This window comes from Podarcis melisellensis (genome assembly GCF_964234715.1).
Source record: "Podarcis melisellensis genome assembly, chromosome: 2".
Taxonomy (NCBI): Eukaryota; Metazoa; Chordata; class Lepidosauria; order Squamata; family Lacertidae; genus Podarcis; species Podarcis melisellensis.
Window position 1 is genome coordinate 89,424,483 of NC_138529.1, and position 18,205 is coordinate 89,442,687.

The following is an 18,205-nucleotide window of genomic DNA, read 5'->3' on the forward strand; positions in this document are numbered from 1 at the left end:
AAGACTCCTCAAGTTGTAGGGAGGTTATATTGAGCATTCATCCTGATTTGCTCGCACAAAGCTTACATTGAGGCTCGACCACGTCCAGTCTTTATTGACTGAGCATTCATTCTGATTTGTTTGCAGGGAGGTTATAGGACAATGAGCATCAATCCTGATTTCATCTTGGTCAAGGACCACAACCCCACCGCCATATGAAATGACCTGGACCCTGTGATCATCACCTGAAGCCCTTCTTCATGAGCTCCCCCCCCCCCCCAGTGGGAACCCAGAGGGTGTCAACTAGAGAACAAGTGGTGGCTCCATTTGTGGAATATTCTCCCCATGGAGGCTCACCTGGTGCCATCATTACACATCTTAAGAGCCAGGCAAAAACATTCCTTTTTTCGCCAGGCCTTTAGCTATGGCTTTTTTGTATGAATGGGATTTTTAAATCTTTTTTTAATGCAATTGTTTAATTTTTTCTCTTAATACTGGTTTTAATGTATGTATTTTTTTACATGCCACCCCAGCCTCCAAGTGCTGTGAGATTCCAGGGGTACCAGGCGTGCTTACCAGGATCTGTGTTTCCTTTTAGATAATGAGGCACAAAGGAGGCTGTGGTATCTTTGAGGCATATGATTTATTTACACACCATCCCTGAACCTGGGATGGAGGGCTGCATAGAATTTCACCCCACCTCTCTCTGGCACAGAGAAATCAGTTTCTGTGTCTTCATTACAGCCTATCCCAGCCAGCCCACCTGCTGTTCTCCTTACTTTTTCTTCATTATCCCTGCTAACACGGTGAAAACTAAAGCTTCCCAGCCCACGTCGTTCAAAACTGAAATCCAAAAACCTCCTTGTCTCTGTCCGCTAACGCATAGCTGAAGGAGGGGCTTGCCAAACTGCTAGGTTTTTTTCCCCGTTTGCTTATATCAGACAAAATGCAACCCTACACCAAAGCAAGTGGTCTTCTGTCTTACTAACTTCTTCTTTGGCGATCACTCGTAGCCCAATAAGATGGTCTTCCATAAACAGTGGAACAGTTAAAACAGAGCTTGACATATACACCCCTCCTCTTTTGCAGGTGTAAATTCTGCTAGTAGCCAGTTCATGTAAATTAGACGATTCCAGCATAAGTCCCCCTTCCTCAGTCCCATGCCTGTCAATCCCCTGGAATGCCAATCCCCCTTCTTACGGATTATGCTGGTATAGGATCTGCCTTGGGGGATCTGTTCTATAGGATAAGTCCTAATGATTTTTAGCCTCCTGATGTTCTGGACCATTAATCTGCAATTCATATGCAGAGGACAATTATGCCTTTAGTTTACCCAGAGTGGAGTGCAAGACTCCACACTTCCTTCGATTTGGATTTTTCTTTTATGCTACTTGCATTTTCAACCACTTCCTTCTCCTTTCGCCCTCCACCCTGAATTCTGAACGATGGCTGAGATTTGCAGCCCTGTGGTGCTAAAATCCATTATCAAATATGCTTCACTAGCTCAGCTTCAGCACTCGGAGGTGGAAGGTACTGGGAGGGGGCAGGAAAACAAAAAACAAATGTGCAGCTCCCTAGTTGGATAGAAACTGGTGAGGCAGACAGTAAATGCATAATAAATTCAAAAGCCATTTGACAAGCTAGGAGGAAGTATGTGAGTGTTGTGTAAAAGGCATGCATTCATTTCTGCTTTGCTAGTGGCCTCCTGCGCTGCAGTTTGAATACCAGGGAAAAATAAATAGATGTAATTGTGCACATAAAGTCTGCATTTACCAGCTTTCCAACACTGCGTTTTTGTAACGGCTCCTGCGATTCGGCTAGTTAGCAAGGGCAACCAACACTTTTAACATATAACCAACAGAAGCAAAATATCAAAATTCGGGGATTTGTGACTAGAGGATAATGCACTAGCTCCCCCCGCCCCCCGTCTTGCCGTGTCCTTTAGGAGAAATCTGAGGTTTATGAGGAAGGCAGCTCAAAAGAAATCCCTCAAACCTCTTACAATATAATGCAAATGCTCATGGATGCTTTAGCTGAGATTCCTGCATTGCAGGTGGCTGGACCAGGTGACCCTTAGGATCCCTTCCAACTCTACAACTCTATGATTCTAGGATACCTACCATTATGGCTGCTCAGAGCCATTTGGACACATTTGCATTTCTTGAAGGCAGGGCCAAAAAGATTGCTCAATAACAATAGTGCTTGTTTAGCGCAACTTGGCTTTCCAATTTGGATTTTGAGTGCTCAGATGCAGATCTCTCATATCAGTTCTTAGCTGTGCACCTTAGCTATGTCTTCTGCATTGCAAAGGGTTGGACTAGATGATACTTGTGGTCCCTTATAACTCTGCTAAGGTCTGATATATGGGGAAGCAGGTTTCTCTGCCCTTGCAGTTTGCTGATGAGGAACCAGGCAGTCACAAAGATACGTGCTTGGTTTGAATCACAGGCTATTCCAGGGCCTGAATCTTTTTCGTCTTCTTCTTTGGCAATCACTCCTAGCCGAGTAAGATTGTCTTCCATAAACACGGTTTTAACAATGAGTCTGTAAGTGACTGTGGAGGCCAATTCTGGATCCACACGTCCTTCCACAGTGGGGACATTGGTTTCCGGGCGGGAGTTGATCACGGTGTGGATTTGCCAAGCATGCCTTCTTCTTAGCATGTTTCTCGCTTGCATCCTGAGTTTGAGTGTCTTCAAAGCCCATGACACCTTTGGTAAAGGCTGTTCTCCAACTGGAGCGCTTGCAGGTCAGGGTCTCCCAGTTGTCAGTGTTTATACTACATTTTTTAAAGATTTGCCTTGACACAGTCTTTAAACCCCTTTTGTTGACCACCAGCATTACGCTTTCCATTTTAAAGTTCGAAATAGAGTAGTTGCTTTGGAAGACGATCATCAGGCATCTGCATAACATGACCAGTCCAACAAAGTTGATGTTGAAGAATCATTGCTTCAACACTGGTGGTATTGGTGCCGGTTGTAGCCAATAGATTTCTATTCTTAAAAAACTAGGAAAAGTCACTTTCGTCCTTAACCAACCATTTCTTCACTTCACAATTACCATCATCAGAGGGGAAGAGAAGTGTCTGGTTCATGGTCTGTGCCCCATCCCACATGTTCCCATCCCCTCTTTCCTGTAGATCCCCACAAGTTGGGAGCTGATGTTTTCAGCAGGGTGCCTCTTCTTCTTGAGTCAGCTCCCAAGACTATTTTGATCCTGGTATTCCAGGGGTTCTAACAGTGAAGCCAGACTATGTGATTATTTCAGGCTTCCAGCTGCAGACATTCAGCTCCCAACTTGCTGGTGTGGATACAAGTAGGGAACAACAGGCTCATGCTCTCCCTCATGTGATGATGCTTGTGAGAGTTTCAAGATAGTACTTGTTTGCTTTGTGTGCAGCAAAACCTAAGTCTAGTTTTATCTGCAATGTTGCTCCCTGCCAGAAAGATCTTGGGTAATTTTGTATAAGTGAGCATAGCATCGCTATGGCATTTTCTGCTGTTTCATGATTATTCCATTGTAATATATTTTGACCTCTTGCCCTTTGTTTAATATTCCAGTATGCTTAAGTTCACCCCTAAACAGACCAAATTCAGCTGGGACAACAAAGTTTTTAGAGCCTTGGCTTGGTATAAATATTATTATGCCAGCTTTGAAGAGAAAGTTGTGTATCTCCCTCTCATACCAAACACAGAAGTCTAAGAAGCAAGCATCACAATGGAATGGCTTATCTCAGCCAATAAATTCCAATATTCTTAGTTTAGGATGCAGCTACAGCCTTTGACAGGTGGGTGGAAAGGGTTGGGTTTTAGGGGGGCTTCAGCCAGCAGGGTCCCTGGAGTCTTAACTTCCTTAAAAAATAAAAAAGCAAGTTCCTATTCTAGTTCAAATGATACAAACTGAAATGTGAACTTCCACTCACCCACCAAAATTTATGTGAAATGACCTAGACTGGTTGGTAGTCCTCGCCTTACAGGGACTTTTTTAGCCAATGAGCAAAGTCAATAGACCTTTGGGGACATCAGCAGACAGAGCTAGGAAATTCTAGAATCGTGTTTGTGTCCATCATGTGAGCTGAGTGAATTTATAAGTTTCAGCAGCAGTACATGTTCCTGCCTGCCCACTGTTCTTTCTGCGTGTACTTCCAGCAAAATATCCAGAAAATCAGAGGAGCACAGGATCTTGGTAGACATACACATCAAACCATTCCAGTGATGGTGATGATGACATGTAGCTTTAAAAAAATGCAAGTAATAATTAAAAGAGCCAGTATGGTGCAGTGGTTAGAGTGTCAGACTAGGATGTTGGAGAACAGGGTTCAAATCCCCACTTGGCAAGGAAGCTCCCTGGGTGACCTTGGGCCTGTCACTGCCTCTCAGTCTAGCCAATTCACAGAGTTGTGGCAGGGATTAAATGAGGAAAAGAACCATGTGCTCTACCTTCAGCTCCTTGAAGAAAAAGGCAGTACAGTGGAACCTCGGGCTGCAGACGTAATCTGTGACAAAGGCATGTCTGCAACCCGCACCGTTCGTAACCTGCAGTGTTGCGTCTGCACATGCATGAAGCGCAATTTAGCACTTCTGCGCATGCTCAAGTGGTGAAACCCGGAAGTTACCCTTTTCGGTACTTCTGGGTTTCCTGCGGTCTGCAACCTGAAAACACATATCCCGGAGTGTCTGTAACCTGAGGTACCGCTGTACATACAATGCAGCAAGCAAGCAAATAAATAAATAAAATAAAACAACAGCATATTTTACATTATATCTATAAAGTAAATGCTATAATATAAGAGTGTAGATGCAGTTTATGATGCCATTTAAATGGGTTGGCTGTTATTTTCTAAATATAAAGAGCTATACAATTTTAATTTTCCAGTGCTGCTGAACAGTGCAGTTTATTTGTTTAATTCATAGCCTGTTTCGAATCTGGTCATTCACAGCATACTGTAGGGCTGCAATCCTAATCCCATTTACCAGGAAGTAAACCCACTGAATTCAACAGTACTTACTTTTAAGTAGGCATGGGTAGGATTGTGCTGCATATCACCAGGAAGAGAACTGAACACCACAACAAACTGCAGGGTCAGCACAATTAGAAAAAGAGTAACGTGGAATCTCTAGGAAGATTCCCCAAAAGCTGAACAACTTGGAGCTACAAGAAGAATCTGCTTATAGGACATGTTTATCTACTTAATTGAAAAGCACAATATCTCACTATTAACAGGGCTGGATGGAAGGAACATGGTGGAGAGCTGTCACTAGTCCTAGCACTTGATGACAGAGTCATGAGGAGTGTCCAGGCTAATCTGGTCAAGCTATATTGCTGTGTCCAGTATAGGAATTTGTTTGTACCTCTCCAGAAATGCAAACAGGGCTGCTTATTGTAATTAGGGTGGAATAGGTTCACTGGAGAAATCCATTACTCAAAGAGGATAATTAATGACCAAATTACCAGAATTAGATATGACATTGTTTCCGCAAGTTTAATTAAGCATGTGCACACATGATTCTTTATACTGAAAGACCATTGGTCCACCTAGTTCCAAATTTTCTGATGGGCAGTAGCTCTCCAGGATTTCAAACAGGGGTCTGGACCTACCTCAAGATGTCAGGGATTGAATTTAGAACTGCTCACAGGCCCTTCGCAGCCAGCCTCCCCAGTTTCAATTAAGCCCAATTTCTAGGATGGCCAATTCCTTCTTTGGATTCCCCACCACTGTAGGGTTGTATTTAACATAGTGCTGAATAAGCAGATCTGTCAGCACAGGATATCTCTTTGTGCAATGGAACTTCACCCCCTTAAACTGTTCTGGGGGTTCCCCAAAGCCTTTATTGCAGATTAGGATATGGAGGCCTGCGGGGGCAGGGAGCAGGAAGCAGAGTGAGGAAATCCCATTGTTCTAGCTATAATCACTACGCTGACAGAACTGTTTAGCTGAATGCCAGCTATGATCTTGAAATTGCAAATGACAACAGAATTGCCAAATCTAAGTGCAGCTTTTATACTAACTTGCTGTGGGACAACATTTGCTGCCTATTGTCCATCTGGTGCCCTCAGTGTTGCAAGTCATCTGTACATCCTGCAAAAAAAGATTAATTTAATGGTAAATCATTGACATAACTCTTCTTTATATAGTCACCCGGGAACTCATTTTCCCAGGCTCAGCCTCTGAGATAGATGAAAGAACACATGAGGCAATTGTCTTTGAGAAAGAAACATGAAAGAAACTTTTCTGTCTTTCTTCCTTGAAGCTTCTTTTTCTGATTATGTTAGCATAAATGTCTTATTTAAGTTTTGGCTGACAAGACGGAACAGGATAAATGCATTCAAGATGGCTCCTATTGTGCTGGTGCCCCTCTTGCTACTTAATTTGTCGCCAGCTAAGAAGGATCCAGATTCACAGGAAGACTTCTTGTGCAAGAACCTAGCCTATTCAATTCAGAGGGATGGCAGGTCGTTATAACTGTACAGGAAGGTTCTGGTGCTCCTGTGGAAGATACATCCATTTAGTTCACATCTCAGTGCAGACTGGCCTAATGAGCTCATCCTGAATCACTGTGCAAACTGAAGCACAGCTATTGTTCAAAAATTCACTTCTCCAAATTTTGTGTTGCAGTACAGTATTTCAATTAACAAAATGCATGCAAATATGTCTGTGTTGGGTAAAAATGCACACAAATGCATTTATTCATAGTAGTATTTCTTATATCACACCAATAAAAGGTAAAGGTAAAGGACCCCTGGATGGTTAAGTCCAGTCAAAGGCGACTATGGGGTTGTGGCACTCATCTCGCTTTCAGGCCGAGGGAGCCGGCGTTTGTCCACAGAGAGCTTTCCGAGTCATGTGGCCAGCATGACTAAACCACATCTGGTGCAATGGAACACAATGACAGAAACCAGAGCACACGGAAACGTCGTTTCCCTTCCCGCCACAGCGGTACCTATTTATCTACCTGCACTGGCATTCTTCCGAACTGCTAGGCTGGCAGGAGCTGGGACAGAGCAACGGGAGCTCACCTCATCACGGGGATTCGAAGCACGGACCTTCTGATCAGCAAGCCCAAGAGGCTCAGTGGTTTAGACCACAGCACCACTCGCATCTCTTATCACACCAATATTCATATAGAGCGCAAGGCTGTTAACAACCTTAAAAACCCCAACAAAAACATGGGGAGAAACACATTATGTTAGGGGGAAAATGCTTGCAAAAATCCATATATTTGGAAAATGTGCATACAAAAATCTGTATAGTAAAAGAATGCACACAAAAATGCTTATGCATTTTCATACAGGCATTTATTTATTTAAAAAGAAGACCACAAGCAGATGCAGAAATTGGGTGAACAGAGCAAAACCAAAATAGCATCAATGTTTCCATCCCTGCCTGTGACATTGCTTTTTTTCTTCTTCATCTCCCTGATAGAAGGGTGGATGAGCAAGATGATAATTCACTTGTGGAAACAGACATAAAGCTATTCAAATCATGATGGCTTCAGCAGAGCGGGGGTGGGGTGGGGGATTAGTGAATATGTTGTTGATTCTATTTATCAGTCATGCCTTTTCCCATGGGCAAATCATTCCCTTCAGATTAGCACAGCAACAGCAGAGTGGAAAACCCATGACATAAAATCTAAACTGCAAAAATTTAAAAAAAGAAAAGACAGTGGAGAAATTAATCCTTGAAACACTTCTGCACAAATGCTGCGGACTAGCTGCAGATGCATAATTTATTGCATTATTGCTGACCTTTCATAATTCATTAGTGACTTGGCTTTGCTCTACTTCATTCATAAGGTCAGCAGGAGCCTGTAGAATGTAATCTGAAGAATTTTTTAAATTCTGCCTCGTTGAAATGGCCTTCATGCAACATCAGACTTGAGGGAAAGAGATGATTTTCATAGCAAAGGAAGTTTGACCGAGCTTTTCATTCCCTTTCTTCATATGCCTATAGAATATTTTTGCAACTGTCTTGCAACCTGCAAGGTTTTGCAGGAACACAAATAGAATATTGGGAAGTATCCAACTAAACCGTCCCACCTGCCCAAGAATTGCGTGTTGAGGTCCCCCAAAACCCCTTCCCCAATAACTCACACATCACACGTAATTTTTGTTTAAGGTTTTTGGCATAATTTTGGCCACAACTTTATTTGCATACAAATTGAGAGTGGTTGCTTAGGCATTGGTTATGACTATCTGTCACCCCCCGCCATGGGGGACAGCACTGACTCCCTAGTCAGTCCCGGAGGAACACGGGACAGAGTCAGCTGGAGCTGCGTCACAGGCCCTCAGCTACTCCGCGCATGTTCCTTGAAGCTTACGCGGCCCGCACCCTGCCGTCAGGGTTTGGACAAAGGGGATGGTAAGCTTCAGAATTCCTTTAACGGAATACCCGTCAGCAGCAGCATTGGAGGGGCAGGCACAGCCAATCCATACCCCTCCACCAACCAATTTTAACCAATGCCTAACCGCCATTCGAGCCCTTACGCTCGCCGCCAACCACTCACAAATTAAGCCACACCCTCAGCCTGGACACCATCGCATCCAAACACACATCATTCCCAACTGGCGAGAGATGAACCCCGTCATCCCTATAAAATTCAACCGCCCGGAATGAAATAAGAGGGTGAGGGATCACGCACCCGCCCAAATCGACCACCAGCTTACTCGCAGCGGAGTTAATCCGCTTCCTCACTCGTTCGGTGGCAGCTGGGCAAGGGCTACCCCTCCAAGTGCGTCGTTGAAGCAGCTGTGACCAAATTAACCTAGCGGTCGGCACCAGTGCCGCCAGTTCCCTCAGGTCCTGTAAAATGGCCGCACGCAGCTCATAGCAGGAAGAGGAAACCATATCATTCTCCCCAAGCTGCACCACAATCGCCGAAGGAGGGCCAAAATGGTGGTAGTTTGTTAGGCATTGGTTCCCGACTAGCTGCACCTGACCTCAGCAGGGCAGCACTGACGACTGGGCCCCACCATATCATCAGTACAAGCAAACATTGTGGGGGAGCAATGAATTCCAACGCAACCGCATCTAGCGGTTGGAGGGGACAGGTGCTCCAACCCCTCCTCCAGATCACCTTGAACCAATGCCTTTAATTATTTTGAGTCCAGGGAGAGCTGCCATCAACTCGAACCAAGCCCTCTTGCATGCAGGAATGCAAACTTATGCTGGAGAAAGATGGCAAATCATTCTTGTCCAGCTGTACCACCAGCACTGCGGGAGGACCAGCACAGGTCACACTCGACCGCCAAAGGAAGGATCTCCTCCCAAAGCTTTCCCCATCTGGACATCCAGTATATGTTCACATGGGCAGGAAGACTGAGATGGCGCCCAGTCCAGACTCGTCAGCGCGCTTGCCAGCCCAGCGTACAATGCTGTGCCCCAAATGTGCACAGCTGTTCCTATAAAAAAAAAAGGAAATAACAGACAAGCATCAGCACAGACATCATTGTGACGCTTCCTGATATAACCCTTCTCAGCATCGGACATTCAATGATTTCACAATCCTGTCTACTGACAGGCCCCCAGTGTGCAGCCTTTGCAGCAGCCCTATTTGGAAGGAATGAGGCGTGTTCAGCGGTAGGCAAGCCGCAGGCCGTAATAACTGGTGCACGACGTAAGCACATTGATGCCTGGCTAACAGGAACCCATTTTTACGCACTAGGAGCGGGCCAGCCCCCAGGGGAATGAAAAGCCAAATTTCTGGTATCCATAACTGGGCAAGGGCCCTCCTTACCTGTGACAGGAAGCCAGATTGTGGCACTCCTGCCCACTAAGTCTGTTTTAGAGTTCCCGACTCTAATGACAAGCTCCAAAGCAGATAAGGAAAAGTCCTGAAGCAATAAGCCTCCAGACTCTCAGCCCCGTGCTAGCTCCAACAACCATTTCCCCAACCCTCAGTGCGCCAAAATGCAATGGAATACTGAAAGGAGTCTCGCCTTGATCTTTTACCAGCAGATAAGTTTTATCTTGTTGGAGATACTGCATTGGTAAAATTGACCGACTTCCTGCCCACTGTCCTATGAGGTTGGAGCCTATTCCAACCTTCCAAGGCCCTGCACACAACAAACTTTATACAAGGGTCTCTGAAAAATAAAGCTTCAGTATAACAGACATTGCAGCGGACTGAATTCTTATAGTTCTAACAGCACGCCCAATCTGCAGCAGGTGGACCAAATACTACAGGATCTGCTCAGAGGATGGGGGCCAGTTCATCTGAATGGCCAAGGGCTGCCAGCTTAAGGCTAAGAAATCCATCCAGGCCTTCCCATAAGAGCTAAAAGCAGAAGGGGAAATGGAAGCTGCTGCTCTCTGTAATTACTAATTGTTGCCAAAATGCCACAGGTGGTCTGGAAAAGTCTGGCAGTAGCTGAGTGTCTGAAGCCCAGGATCTGAACCGCTCCATCTGAAAATGGGATAGAGTGACAGTGACCTCATTAGAGGATCCCGTAATCAGGAGCAGAAAGCACAATATTAAACCTTAAGCGGTGCAGCTCGGAAGCGTGAGCGGAGGGGCGGAGACTCAGCTAGAGCGTGAGGACCGTTTTGCCAAGACGCTCACCACTGCCTGGTTATCAGACCAAAAGCAGATCCGATGTTCACTGAACTCCTCGGGCCACATGTGAACTGCTACTACAATGGGGAAAACTCAAGAAAAGTTAGGTCACATGATTGCCTCACCACACCGGGCTTGAGGCCATGGCTTTGCACACCAGCAGCTCCTAAAATAAATAAATAAATAAATAAATAAATAAAATAAAATAAAATAAAATAAAATAAAATAAAATAAATAAATAAAAACCCAAAGGGCAAAGATCCAGCAGCATCAGCATGAACCTGAAAATCCCTGTGCAAGTTCCAGGTATCCTGCCATGTCCAACTACTATTGCATACATTTAGGAATTGCAACCATTGCATGAGATCCCATTGCATGAGAAAGGCAAGGGGACTTCGACATTTAGGAATTGCAACCATTGCATGAGAAAGGTAAGGGGACCTCAGGCCGCAGGCAGCCTGGCCTAGTGGGAAGGGAAGGGGCGGCCTGGGGCAACCACTCTGCATGCAAGATTAATTAAGTGACCCAGCAAGATCGGATCTGATGAAGAATCACTTGCTACAGAGGAAGTATTACAAAATAACTTCCTTCAAGGCAGACAGCTTCTCCATAGGCAAGTGGCATGTTTTAGCAACGATATCCATCTGGATCCCAAATAAAATGGGAATATGGCAAAAGGTATTGAGGTATTGCATGCCAGCTTCCAGCCCCCTCTTGGGCAGGGGGCATCTTGTGCTGCCATCATAATACGTAAATTTACAGGGCCGACGCTGGCCAGAACCCCTAAAGAAGTTCCGACAAAGCTGCCAAGCCAGCTTCCTTTTCCGACACACACACTCTGTGTAATGCAAAAAACACACTCCGTGCAGCACACACACACTCCATGCAATGCAACTACACTCCGTGCAACACAACTACACACTCCGTGCAATGCAAAAACGCACTCCGTGCAATGCAAAAAATGCACTTCAAGCAATGCAACTACACTCCATGCAATGCAGCTACACTCCATGCAATGCAACTACAAACTCCGTTCAATGCAACTACACACTCCGTGCAATGCAAAAACGCACTCAGTGCAATGCAAAAACACACTTCAAGCAATGGAACTACCCTCCATGCAATGCAACTACACACTCCGTGCAATGCAACTACACCCTCCGTGCAATGCACACACACTCCATGCAATGCAACTACACACTCCGTGCAATGCAATAACATGCTCCGCGCAATGCAACTACACACTCCATGCAATGCAACTACACACTCCGTGCAATGCAACTACAAACTCCGTTCAATGCAACTACACACTCCGTGCAATGCAACTACACACTCCGTGCAATGCAAAAACGCACTCAGTGCAATGCAAAAACACACTTCAAGCAAATGGAACTACCCTCCATGCAATGCAACTACACACTCTGTGCAATGCAACTACACCCTCCGTGCAATGCACACACACTCCATGCAATGCAACTACACACTCCGTTCAATGCAACTACACACTCCGTTCAATGCAACTACACACTCCGTGCAATGCAACTACAAACTCCGTTCAATGCAACTACACACTCCGTGCAATGCAACTGCACACTCCGTGCAATGCAAAAACGCACTCAGTGCAATGCAAAAACACACTTCAAGCAATGGAACTGCCCTCCACGCAATGCAACTACACACTCCGTGCAATGCAACTACACCCTCCGTGCAATGCACCCACACTCCATGCAATGCAACTACACACTCCGTGCAAAGCAACAACATGCTCCACGCAATGCAACTACACACTCTGTGCGCTGCACACACCCTCTGTTCAATGCAACTACATACTCCGTGCAATGCTCACACACTTGGTGCAGTGCAACTACACATTCCGTGCAATGTGCCCACACCCACACTCCGTGCAATGCAACAACACACTCCGTGCAATGCACACACACCCTCCGTGCAATGCACACCTCTGTGCAATGCAAATGCAAATCTCTCACGCAAAGCAATGCAAATGCAGCCCGTGCAGCGCTGTGCCCTGCAATGCACAGAGCAAACTGCAATGCAGGCAGGCAAAGGTGCTTTCTCCCGCTTGCATATTGCAAACATGGCGCCTGTTACATCCCTCGCAATGAGGGAACCACCAACAGGCCCTCGACACTGGGCCTAAGTGTCCAGGTAGAGCAATGGGGGAGCATGCAGCTGTCCCGCAGAGGGACCAGTCCTGCAACCTAGGCATTACCGGCACTATGCACTGACCAGCTGAGCTATCTAGGATGATCCCTAAAGACGCAGGACAGCCTCAGCCTGACCCCTGTAGAGGTCCAAGGTGATGTCTGAATTATCATCCCTGCTCCTCTTTGCCCTCCTCCTGGATTGCAGCCTTCAAAAATGCTTCCTTCTGGAAGAAGGCACCTGGGGCGTCCGCAAATCATCCCCTGCAGGAGAGGCAAGCTCTTGAGGCATCTGCAAAACCCTGTCATAGTCTGCAAAAACTAAACCATGTAAGGAACCGGTGAAACTAATGCTTCATGGACCACATGGGGACACTATTCAGGCCGGAAACGCTTCCAGGCCATCGAATTCTAGGGCAAAGCCCTAGGATCACCTGCTAGGCCAGGCATAAATGTCTCCAGTGAAATAGCAGAGTTGAGGTAGCCCACAGCCTGTCCAGGTACCCCTGCTTGCCCTTTTAGAGGGAAGCACCCCTTCAAGAAACCCAAAGCTCTTTTGCCACAAATGGGCCGAACTACAGAATAGCCCAAAAGGAGCAGTTTGTTTTGTTTTGTGATAACAATGGCTAAGAGGGGAATATAAACCCTGTCTCCCAGGTCCTAGTCCTACACTTTAGCCACTAAGCCACACTGGCTCGTCTCTAAAATGGCAGTCGCCACTATCAGGGCAAAACAAACTTAACGAAAATAAACTTGTTCAGAAACAGCATAGTTCAAGAGCATATACAGAGTGCTCATAGTCATTGGAGGCACAGGGAGCCTCTGCCGCCCTGTCTGCCTCAGATATACATTAGCAGCAACTGAGCCTGCAAGCAGGTACATTCTTATAGAGAGGTCAGAGACTTAACAATTAACTGCTACCTGTAGCAGACTTAGGCCTGGAAGTAATGTGCAGGCCAAATAGGCCTCCCTGCCTCTGCTCTTGAGAATCTTAGTCTCATAGCAATATTAAAAGAACTCAAAACAGTGCTCTCGCCCAAGGCTAGATCAATACTTGGCCAACAGCGCTGCACACACCCAAACAAAGCCAACCTTCGGGGGTGCTATAAACGAAAATGATTCCAGCCAAGCTGGGAACAGCCCTGACTAGCCCCACAACTTACAACAGGAGAAATGGGGGAAACCTATTTGCGAAAGAAAGCCCCTACCAGGGGCCCTCTCCCTATTGGGAAAGGCAAGCCACAGATACAGGGAGAATCTTCCCACAGGGCAGGGTAAGGGGTGGGAAATCGAACAGGAAAAGGGGGGGAATTAAATTATTTAAGGGACTAAAGAGGATTAAAAGAAGGGGGAAATAAATAAATGTAACCAGACAATGAGAAGATTGCATTACTGTCCTCCAGACAGTCCAAGCGCTCCATGTGATCCGGTGTCCACAGCAAAAGAGAAAGAGAAAGCTGTGGACCCTGCTTATAAAGCCATTGACCCCACCCCTAAATTGGCAACATCAAATTTGCCCCAGTAACAACATCCACCTATCTGCTCCCAGGCCTCTAGCCATCTATGGCCTAGCCACTAAAATGGGGTTTTGTTCGGCCCCAACCGCAACACGTGCTCTCTTTTATGTGAACACGCTTTATCACAAGTCTGCTTACCTTGTTAGATGGGTGGTGTTGTGGCTGAATGGCAGGATCCATGGTGATCTGGCCGGGGGCTGGAGAGTGCCACCCTCCTTGCAAGGGCTTGGCCATGCCGATGGCACTGGATGGAGTCCTGCCCAGATGGGCGGGCTCTGCTGACCAATCAGTGTTGGTGGGGGGGTGTCCACGGCACTGGCAGAGGAAGGGGGTACGGTCTGTCCCAGGTGTCATCCCTGGGGGGGTGACATCACCGCCCTGCCCCCTGGGTGCTCACCGCAGGCGGCGGAGCCCCCATGCTCACAGCCCTGCCCCCATGGGCGGGTGCACAGCTAGCTCTGCCTCTGGTCTGTGGGTAATTTAAACTGCAGAGGGAGACTGCCCTTTCTCGCCCTTTGCTGGATTTCTGCAGCTGTCGTGCAAAAAATACTATCATCATCATCATCATCATCATTAACCATCTGCAATGGAGGGTTGGGGAAAACACCTAGAGCAGATTTAGGGAGCACACCAGGGGAGGGGAGGGAAAAAATTCCATTGTGCAAGCAGAAATCCTTGTGCTGAGAGCACTACAGTGGTACCTCGGATTAAGAACTTAATTCGTTCTGGAGGTCTGTTCTTAACCTGAAACTGTCCTTAACCTGAAGCACCACTTTAGCTAATGGGGCCTCCTGCTGCTGCTGTGCAATTTCTGTTCTCATCCTGAAGCAAAGTTCTTAACCTGAGGTAATATTTCTGGGTTAGAGGAGTCTGAAGCACATGTAACCCGAGGTACCACTGTATTTACTTAGTGCTACACTGAATACAACTGCATTGAATACATTTGTCCTAACCTTCTTTCAAGGAACTCAGTGTTGCATGCAAGTTTACAGCCCCCCACGCCGTTGCTTTTTCCTCACTACTGTGAGGTGATTAAAGTGGACAGGCAGTGAAGGGCCCAAAGTCACACAGAGAGCAGCACTGCTGGGGCATTGAACGTAAATCTCAATCCTACATGCTAACCTAGGCTTTGCTAACCTGGTGCCTTCCAGATGGCTTGGGCTACAACTCCCATCAGCCCCAGGCAGTGCAGCACAAACTGTGGAGCACCATGTCTTTAAGCACCATGCTGTGGAATTCAATATAGTGCTAAGTGAGGTACATGCATGCTGTACCCCCAAGGCTTTCCCCAACCCTTCAGAGCTGATTTAGGGGGTGCAGGAGTAAGATGCAGGGAGGGAAGTCCCATTGCATGAAGGCATCTCATTGCTTAGTTGGACTTCATTGAATCCCACTCCATCTGTACACATTTCAGGGAACCCTGGACCAATCAAGGCTCTCATTGTTTAACAATTAGCCAATCAGGGTTAATACCAGGACTTTTTTTCAGCCAGAACTTGCCAGAACTCAGTTCCAGCAATTCTTCAGTGAGCACCATTGCCATTATAAGAGAATGAGAGAGGCATTCATGGTGAATTCTGGCACCTCTTTTTCTAGCAAAATAGCACTGGCTAACACCATTTTTTTAAAGAGAAGGAAATCCTGGCATATCTGCCCTTCTGTGGCAAATACAGTTGGTGTGTAAAGCAGACTGGGATGAGAACAAATGGTAAGTACATAAAAGACTGGCTCCCTGCATAAAAGAGCACGAGAAGAGAAAATATTGTTTTGTTTCAGGAGAAAGTGAGGGAGAGGTTCGTCTATTAGCACCCAATGGTGGCCAAATTGCTCTGCCTTCTTATGCAAATAATTTCTGCTTAAAAGCCAGCTCATCTTTTTAAAAATAATAATAATAATAATACTTGTCTACCTGTTCTTCTTTTCTAGAACAAAAAACCCCAGAACAGACACCACACCCCCTCAGGAGACACCAGCCCCAAAGTCCCCAAACTGGCAGAACCCCCTAAGCGCTGCTCAAGGTTAAACTCTTTAAATAGCCAGACTTCTACAGTTTGCTGCTGCGAGGCACATATGTGTGAAGTGTAACGCCCCACACACAGTCTGTGCAGTTTGGCTCCGCTCAGAGCGTTCTGTCAGCATTTCAAAGTTCTTGGAATCCACCTCAGCAGTTCCTGGGCTGCCACATGTGGTGCCTCACAAACAACTTCCAACCGCAACTGTCACTTCGGTCTAAATAAAGAACATTCATCATCATAATCCACCATGAAAACAGGTCAGCATCCCACCTTCCCTGCCCAAATCTAAAATAGTATAATGTCTTAGCTTTCAGAGATCAAGATGGGAAGGAAGGTGGACAAGCAGGAGCTGGCGTTTAGGGCATGTTTTTTGTGCCAAGTATATTATTCATTATTAGCCAGGCAGATAAGTGGCTGGCAGGAGTGGAGAAATTCAGAGAAATGATTTGCCTTTGCTGTAACAGAATAATAGCAACATGGTTTGGGCCATGAGGTGTGTTTTTTCTTGCCTAGGCAACCAGGGGTGTTCGCATGTTACATTCTGTGTACGCAGTGGCTGAGCTGTATAAACCAGCAAGCCTACACCCTTTCACACAAACACTTGTACATGTGTACAGGCAGCTTGTAGTTGCAGTCAGCCTTTTGGCAGGTGTACCAAGTGATAACTTACATTTGTCTCTAGGTAGCAAAAAAAATCTAGCTATAAAAGGACGCTTTTATCAGCAGTGTTATGAAACCCCTTTTTGTTCCAAATGTATTTTGTTTTCTGCATCTTTACAGGACAGGTGGGAAATACACAATAACTATGCCAACAGAGCAGCTTCCCTATACCTGCTCAGCCCTAGGTTAGTTATAGGGATGGGAAGATACACCCGTTTTGATTTCTCTCAGCTTCTCATATTTCCCGTCTTAAATACAGTTCTCCACATTCCCACAGCCATTTGCGGTTTGTTTTAAATCCCCATGGAAATCTGACAGCATTTTGGTGTCACTTTCTCCTGAGAAACACATTTTTCCCCCAAGAAATTTCCTCAAATATGATGCATTCTCATTTGTTGCTTTCAGTAACAGGTGCATTTTGATGTACACCTTCCCTTAATTAAATACTATTTTCTACACCTTGGTTGGCTGGAGAACTGCATCAGAATATTTGGGGAAGTGCAAATTTCAAAGGACAGCTATGTTTCAGCTCACATATTGGTTCTATCATGTGAATTAGGTAGTTTCTTGTCTTCTTGTCACCCTTGCAAACATGGAACCCGGGGCGCACCACCCCCACCCCACCCCCACCTTGCGACGCCACTGCCACATTAAGAGTCTCATATATCCTTTTGATTACAGCTTTTCTCCAAACTCCTATCTCCCTAGCAAAAGATCCTGGAATAATGCGTCTCTAAATTGAAATGATTATCAGTACAATTACACCATTATCCATATTTAGGTCCCATAAGTTCACCTCACACCATTAACGGGAGTTGGTATGCAAAAAACAAAACAAAAACAAACATAGTGCCCTCCAATTTTCATGTGTCATGTTCTTCCACTGAGATGGTGTTTGTGCAACGCTCTTTTTTCTTTGCATAACCCACCCTCATGCAGACTAACGTTAACTGCATTTGCAGGGTGGTGGTGGTGCAGAAAGTGAATAGGGATTTGGAAATGTAACCCTCCGTGGGCATCGCCATACTAGAAAGTCAAAAAGAAACATTTTGCTTCCGGCCATTCATGTGATTTTGATGGTTGTACACAGCATTTGTTAGGTGTAATGAGAGCACAAATTAGCCTGTGGGCGTTATCAGATCCTTCAAAGGTTTTAAGTCAAATTCCTCAGAGATTTGAAGGCATATAGGGCTTAAAAGCAAACTGTACATCAGGAGCAGGACACAAATTGACTCTGCTCTAATCAGCTTATCCTTCCCTCCCACTTTGCTGTGCTTCACTCAGAGTTAGCCATATGTTCAGTGGTGCCATTAATTTAG